The 7529-nt window shown below is 44.6% G+C and overlaps 1 long non-coding RNA gene across 1 annotated transcript; it reads left to right on the forward strand.

Annotated features, from left to right (window-relative positions):
* Window positions 1-1611: 1611 nt before the first annotated feature.
* LOC144261463 (uncharacterized) lies at window positions 1612-7263 on the forward strand. The gene is made up of 3 exons (XR_013345281.1): window positions 1612-1780; window positions 3668-3835; window positions 6682-7263. It is a non-coding gene; the product is annotated as an uncharacterized LOC144261463 (long non-coding RNA).
* The last annotated feature ends 266 nt before the right edge of the window (window positions 7264-7529 follow it).

Here is a 7529-nt window from a genome sequence, read left to right on the forward strand (position 1 = left end):
TGCTCTGCACACAGCTTGCTGAACTAGGGAGATAGGCCTTAGCAGACACTGAAAGGCTGACCTGGTGAACCATAGGAGTTCATAAGCTGGGGTCATTTGCAGTAAGTGTGGCTTCACTTATTCAGGGCCTCTGCGGGGAAAGCAGTGGCTTTTTAGATACTTAGGGTGGATGCAGTGGGCCATAACCAAGTCATCCGGCTTTCTCCAGCCCCACCACTCTGTCACGCTTGCTGACTTTATTCATGTTAACATTGTGTAAAAGTATTCTACGAAATATTCCTCCTCAGATGTCACATTGCAGGATTCCCCAATACATCCAAAGCATACGTTGATAACAGCTACAGTGCATCACCTTGTATTCAGAAAATACGCATTTCTCCCTAATTTATCTGGCCTACATTTCAAGCCTCTGTCTGTGACTCAACTCTTTGAACTCAGGATTTTAGATGGTCCTTAAACAGTATATGATAACCATAGGGGGTTTTTTTGTTTTTTTTAAACCATGCCTTAGTGATCTTTAACTTAGTTTCTTGGTTGCCTTATTTAACCTTTTACTAATACATGAGTAACAGCCCTATTCAGTGGGAAATCGGTTCCCAAAACGTTCTAACAAGGATTCTCTCGTCTGCTTTTCTGGTTAGTTGGTTTTGATAGTTTGTTTGAACTTGTGCAAACTTTCACTCAGGATACTGTTTTAGTGTGGTTCAGTTGTGATTTTCCTTAAAAGTAAGGGCTTATATAACACAGCAATGAAGACTATTGTTACGTAGGTCATTTCAATTCATGTGGTGTTGGGAGGGCAGGATTGATTCTTCTCACAGTGAGACTCCATACATGTTACCTATCTCCACCCAAAGTAGAGAGAATGAGCTTTTTTAAGACATGCTGATTTTGGATCATACATTAAAGGACAACTTGTTTAGTCAAATAGCTTTTTGTTTTCATCCTACCTTTTAAGGAATTCACAAAAGGCTGATCTCAATAACCTACAACTGCCTGCAGTAATATCCAGCCCTTTTTTCTGATGCAATACAACCGGGGGAACTGTAGGTCTACAGAAGGGCATTTCTCAATATGCCATCAATCACTGGAGGCCAAGGTTTCCTGAAGAGCTTCTCCTATACAATATTTAATAACTTTTTAGTCTCATGGAAGAATCTTCTGATCTGGGATCTGACTGATGGATTAACGAACACTTTGGAAGCAAATAAAACATAGGGCTCATCTAAACATAAAAGGTGTACTGCTTTAACTAGCACGGATTCAGTTATACTGGTATAACTGTATTTGTACAGTTTATTCCTGTAGGGGAAGAGGAATAAGCTATACTCCTACAAACATTCTTATAAAAGCCCAAGGATGATCAGTTTAACTTTATTTAAACAAACAAACAAAATCATTTTCCTTGCCAAAAATTACACTGGTAAAACATAAGTGTAGAGCAGGCCTTAGTGTGATGGTGCCTAAATTGCTTCCCCTGTATAAGCCCTGCAACTGCTTCAACCGTTCTGATCTGCTGCAGTTGCAACAGTTGTCTTCAGCTGCTCTGCTCAACAGGTTATTGGATGTAAACCCTTACATTTTCTCTTCCCAGCTGTCCTAAGAAATAGTGGTGATACCTGCACCCTTGGTAGCAAAAGTGTTGAGCCCTAATGGAAAAAGACTGGTTTGCCACCCTTTGTTAGAGGTTTTCAGAGTCCAGAGTGCCTATCTAAGGATTGAATGACTGGTCTAGTCTCAGAAGAGAGCTGAGTGAGGTTCTGCGGAGATATGGAGAAAGGTAAGTCCTGTGGTTGGACCATAAGCAAAAGAGAGACCCCTTGCATCTGTGAACCAACAGAGCTGTTGAATCCATGGTAGCAGTCAAACTGGCCCAGCTCTGTTTTTGTCATCAGTAACAGCTGACCATTCAGGGAGTTATAGGGGTGCTGTGCTCCCAACTTTGGTAGCAGACATTGCCACAGGGTCTGTAGAGCATGCAGCCACATTCTGACCGTTCATTGGTGTGACTACTGGTTGGTGAATGCTCCGCTCCTGCAGGATGTTTCCCTGAGAGGGTGCTAGGCATGAGGGTCTCCTGGCAGACTAAATGAGAGTACTTGTGCTGCTGTATAGTCGTGTCCCAACAGAAAAAAAGGCTTCATTACTATCTTCTGTTAACAGCTGTGGCTATTCCTTCTCTATCATCTCCTAAATAAATCTCAGTCAGAATCCAAGCTTTATTCTTAGCGCAGCCTGGAGAATGTATGTTTTTCTAGAATATGAAGCTGTGGCACTAACTCAACTGGAGGAGGGGGGCAGGGGAAAGTTGATGCAGTTCCAGTATGCTCATAGAGGAGCAGTCTGGCATGGAAACTGACATACATCTGCTTTTGTGGGTGTGGTTAATCCATCAGTCAAGACCCAGAGAGGATTCCTTTGTTATGAGAAGACTCTTTCAAATTACAATTTTAAATAATTTTAAAAGAACTACAGCAGAAGGGAGGACTGGCTTTTTAAACCTGCATTGTTCAGGGAAGCATAAATGACCTTTAACTTCTGCTGTGTGGCGTGTCTCCTTAATCTTTGCTAATGGGTAAGACCTCCCACTTAACGGAACTCACACATAGTCCAATGTTGGTGGAGGCTCCAGGACTCAGCCCTGCCCTTCACCTCAAGCTACCCTGTTCTCTGCCTCCAGCAGTGGAATTAGTTGGTGGTTTATCTCCCAACCACTTTGTTTTAGAACTAATTTTTTTGTGCAGTAGCTAGTTCATTTCAGCTTCTAGCTCCTCTCACTTTCCAGAGGTGAAGAACGACCAATGTAGTGAAGCTCTAATCCTCTGGCATCTCTGGTACACCTCTGGGGCAGGCTTCCTCTGCCACTCACTGCAGCAGCCTCACAAGCACTGAGTCAACTTAAAGGTGGTATAGGCAGCTTTTCAGGACCCTCAGAGGGGAGCCATGCCCTGCTACTGAAAGCTGTCCACACAGGTTTTCAGTTGGACAGTTTGTAAATCCTTGATCTCTACTGAAGCCATGACTCCACAGAGGAGGCTCAACCAGGAGCATGAGCATAAGCATGCCCAGTGGGAGGAGAAATCCCTCACAGCCTGCTCAGGGGTCAGTCTTGCAAACCCTAGAGGCTCTGAGTCTCAGAGAAACAGCCATCAGGCGGCAGTTCACCTTGCCAATGAGTATGTAGGTTTAAACCCTGATATTTTTTAACCCTTTCTCTCCCCCTCCTCCCCAGAGTTTTAGATCCTTGGTTCTCAACCAGGGGGCTGAGGCCCCCTGGGGGGCCACAAACACGCTTCAGAGGGTCCACCAAGCAGGGCCAGTGTTACACTCACAGGGGCCCAGGGCAGAAAGCTGAAGCCCCACCACAAGGGGCTGAAGTCCGGGGCCCTGAGCCCCACCACCCAGGGCTAATGCTGAAGCCTGAGCGATGTAGCTTTGCAGGGGCCCTTGTGGCATGAGGTCGCAGGCAGTTGCCCTGCTTCCTGCCCCCTATCACTGGCCCTGGCTTTTATATGCAGAAAACCAGCTACTGTGGCACAGGTGGGCCATGGCATTTTTACAGCATGCTGGCGGGGCCTCAGAAAGAAAAAGGTTGAGAACCTCTGTTTTAGATTTTTCTCCTCAGAAGGTCAGCGCTCTATCTAACTCACTGCATGCTGGTTTTCAGCCCATGAACTCCTGCCCTGCCAGGGAAAGGGGCCTCCCTCTCTGCACCTCTGAATAGGCTGGCTCCACGCTGAAGCATAAAGAGCACTTCAGTTAGTCTGTGACAAGAACAAAGGTAGATGAGGACCCTATTCTCCATGCAGCTGCACCATTGTAGGATTACAAAGAGGTAAGTAAGAAATTCCTTCTCATATTCAAATTACTGCCATTTTCTGTGTAAACCTTGAAGTGGTAATAAGTCTTCCCTAAAGTATTTCTAGGGATGCTAGCCAGCCTCAAGAAACAAGAAAGCTCCTGGTACTATCCAGTAGTCTATTCCCCCTAATCAAGCTATTTGTACTAGTACCTCCCCTTGGCTGAGGGATCCTCAGATCAGGCTGCATGGCATGCTCTCTCCCTTCTGTAAAAAGGCAGGGGATGTACTGTGCACATACTAACCAAAAGCCTAATGTATAAAAACAAAGTAACTTCAAAAGTTTTAGTAACCTAAGACTGGTGCAGCTGCAGCTCCACCAGTGAGACAGTCATACCTTCAGAAGGGGACTTCCTTCCAAAACATCCTGTAGAACAAGAGTGGGCAAGCTACGGCCCAGGGGCCACATATGGCCCTTCAGATGTTTTAATCAGGCCCTCGAGCTCCTGGTGGGGAGTAAGGTCCAGGACCTGCCCCGCTCCATGTGTGCCATGGCTCCCAGAAGCAGTGGCATGTCCCCGCTCCAGCTCCTAAGCGTAGGGGCAGCCAGAGGGCTCCACATGCTGCGCCCCCCCCAGCGCAGCCCTTGCAGCTCCCATTGGCAAGGAACCACGGCCAGTGGGAGCTGCAGGGGCAGCACCTGTGGATGGGACAGCATGCAGAGCTGCCTGGCCACACCTCCACGTAGGACATGCCGCTGCTTCTTGGAGCTGCTTGAGGTAAGCGCTGCCTGGAGCCTGCACCCTTGAACTCCTCCCATGCCTCTACCCCCAGCCCTGAACCCCTCAGTCCCAGTGCAGAGCACCCTCCTGCACCCCCAACCCCACCCCAGAGCCTGCACCCCCTGCTGGAGCCCTCAACCCGCTGCCTCAACCTGGAGCCACCTTCTGCACCCTGAACTAATTTTTGGCCCTACTCCAGAGCCTGCACCCCCAGCTGGAGCCCTCGCCTCCTCCCACACCCCAAGCCCCAATTTCATGAGCATTTATGGCCCACAATACAATTTCCATACCCAGATGTGTCCCTCGGGCCAAAAAGTTTGCCCACCCCTGCTATAGAATCGTAAGTGTAGATGTGCCTCACACATTTCAAAGCCTCAGCTAAAGCCATTCAGACCAAAAAATTTTTTCTATGTTTAATAAAATGGCTCATGGACTTAGGGTATGTTCTTTACTTGGAATGAGACGTCAGTGGTTCTTTTATAGTCAAAACCTTGTGACAAGCAATGGCTCCTAGCAGGGGCAAGGAAGCTGTGTTACACTCATGCATAGCTATCAGTCATCCTAAACTGATACCCTGGGCCTCCTAGTTTACAGGTGAGAAGCTAAGGGAAACAGAAATTAGTAACTGAGAATACAGAAACCTCACCCCCCACTATAAAAGCCAGCATAATAACAACTAATAGATTGCTAATACAGGCTATTCAAGAAGTATTTATTTCCCTAGCAGAAGCAAAAATAGGAAGCAGATGTTTCCTAAGAAACAAATATTTTCTTCTACAAAAACTTCACTATGACTGACAAAGTAAGCAGCTGTGTACGAGACAATTCCTGTACACAACTCTTCTTCCTTCTGATCTACCCTCTTTAGCCGGAGTCCTAAGAAATGGCTGTTAGTAGCCATAGTAAGGCTCAGGTTATATCCACCAGTGTTCAAAATCAAGAACTGTTTGAACACAATACAGAGAACAAATTACCCAAGGGTCGAAGCAGGTATGGCTCTGGCCCAGATCTTACCCCTAAATTTCTTGTGATCTTTTGCAGCCGGAAGTTAAAATAACCTCTCACTTCCTACTCAAGATTCCTGTTTATGCATCTCAGCAGTGCATTAGCTCTTTTGGCCATAGCATCACACTGGGAGCTCACATTCAGCTGATTATCCACCATGATCCCCACATCTTTTTCAGATAAGGTGGGAAGGGATGAGATGGGGAGAGTGTGGGGGTCCCGGGCTAGGGGTGGGGTCATGTGGGGGGTGGTCATGGGTTACTCCCCTGACCCCCAGTTTTTACCCCACCCCCACCCCCCCAAAAAAAATTTCCCCACCAGTTGCTGTCCTGGCCCGTCAGGGTAAGCAGCTGGCGCACCGGGACACTTTGTTTACTTAAGTTTACCTCTGTGCCTGTGGAAACTCAAGGTAAACAAACCATCTCAACCCACCAGCAGCTTATCCTGATGGCCCAGGAGCCAAAGTTTGCCGACCCCTGAATTATAGGGTCGGTTTATGAATGGGTCATAAAAAAAATTTCCATTTTTACTTATTCATCTTGTGGGGGTTGGCTTATAAACGAATTGGCTTATGATCGAGTATATACAGTATGTCTAGTTTTTAATCAAAATGTCCTGCAGTACTAAGTCAAACACCTTATAGAAATCTAAGTATATTATGCCACCATCATTATCTTTATTAACCAAACTTGTATCTAAAAAAATTAATCATTTAGTTTGACAAGATCTATTTTCCCTAAACCCATGCTGATTTGCATTAATTATATTACCCTCAAGTCCATTATCTGTCTCAGGATCAATGTCAGGCTGACAGACCTATAATTACCCAGGTCATCCCTTTTATCCTTTTGAAAAACTGGCACAATATTAGCTTTCTTCCGAGTGCTCCAAGACTTACTGAAAATCAACAGTAACAGTCCAATGAGCTTCTCAGTCATCTCTTTCAAAACTCTTGGATGAAAGTTATCCAGACCTGTGGATCTCAAAGAATGTAACTTTAGTAGCTTCTGTTTAACAGTTGTAGGGATAGTTATTAAAATAAAGAATTAAAATGAGCTTAAGTTTGATTAAGGAAATAATATATTTGCTTTATAGTTTGTGGCTTGTAACCGAATAAGGCCTTAATCATCCAGTAAAGGAAGGCCACAAGAATAACAAGTCAAAAGACCAGAATGCAACGAGGAAAGAATGTCTGGTTCAAAAAACTAATAAAACAGGAAGCTGCAATAACCAAGACAAAGAAGAACCCTTCTCAAAAGCAAGCCCAGTTTTTTTCTCACATACCAGTGCTATCTTAAAGTGAGGCCTATGTGTAACCAATGGCAACAGAAGCAAAAAACTACTGGTAAGCAAGGAGAGGGGAGGAGACAAAGAAAAAAGGCTTAGAGAAAATAAACTGCTTCAAACTGTGTTTTTGCTAAAGCTAGAAAGTGGGCTGACGGGTATAGAGAGAGCCAGGAAGCTGAAAGTTCTTTATTAGATCCAGTCCAATTATGCTGAGAAAACCAGTGTGAAAAGAATTTTCTCCCATCTGGTCCTCTTGAAAGTATGTACTGTAGATAGTTATGTTTTGTTGTTGTATGGAATGTAGTAATGTTTATTAGCTAAGCTTTATGCGTGTGTAGAGCAACAGTATAGATAACATTTGGACTTACTTATAAAGGAATTTATGGTTAATGTTTGGTGTCCTGTATGATTGATATTCGTAAATTCCAATAACATCCTCCAGAGACGATAGTGGAATGGAAAATGTGTTATCGCCGTATAGCAAGACTATATAATTTGTTCTCCCCCCACGAACAAAAATATTTATTGAAAGCATCTGCCTTATTGATAATTCTACCATTTCCATCTAGTAATGGACCAATACCTTTATCAGGATTTTTTAATATTAGAAACAAAATTAAACTCATTGTCCTTAATGCTGCTGCCATTTGTCATTG

The sequence above is a fragment of the Eretmochelys imbricata genome, chromosome 2 (genome assembly GCF_965152235.1).
Source record: "Eretmochelys imbricata isolate rEreImb1 chromosome 2, rEreImb1.hap1, whole genome shotgun sequence".
Lineage (NCBI taxonomy): Eukaryota > Metazoa > Chordata > Testudines > Cheloniidae > Eretmochelys > Eretmochelys imbricata.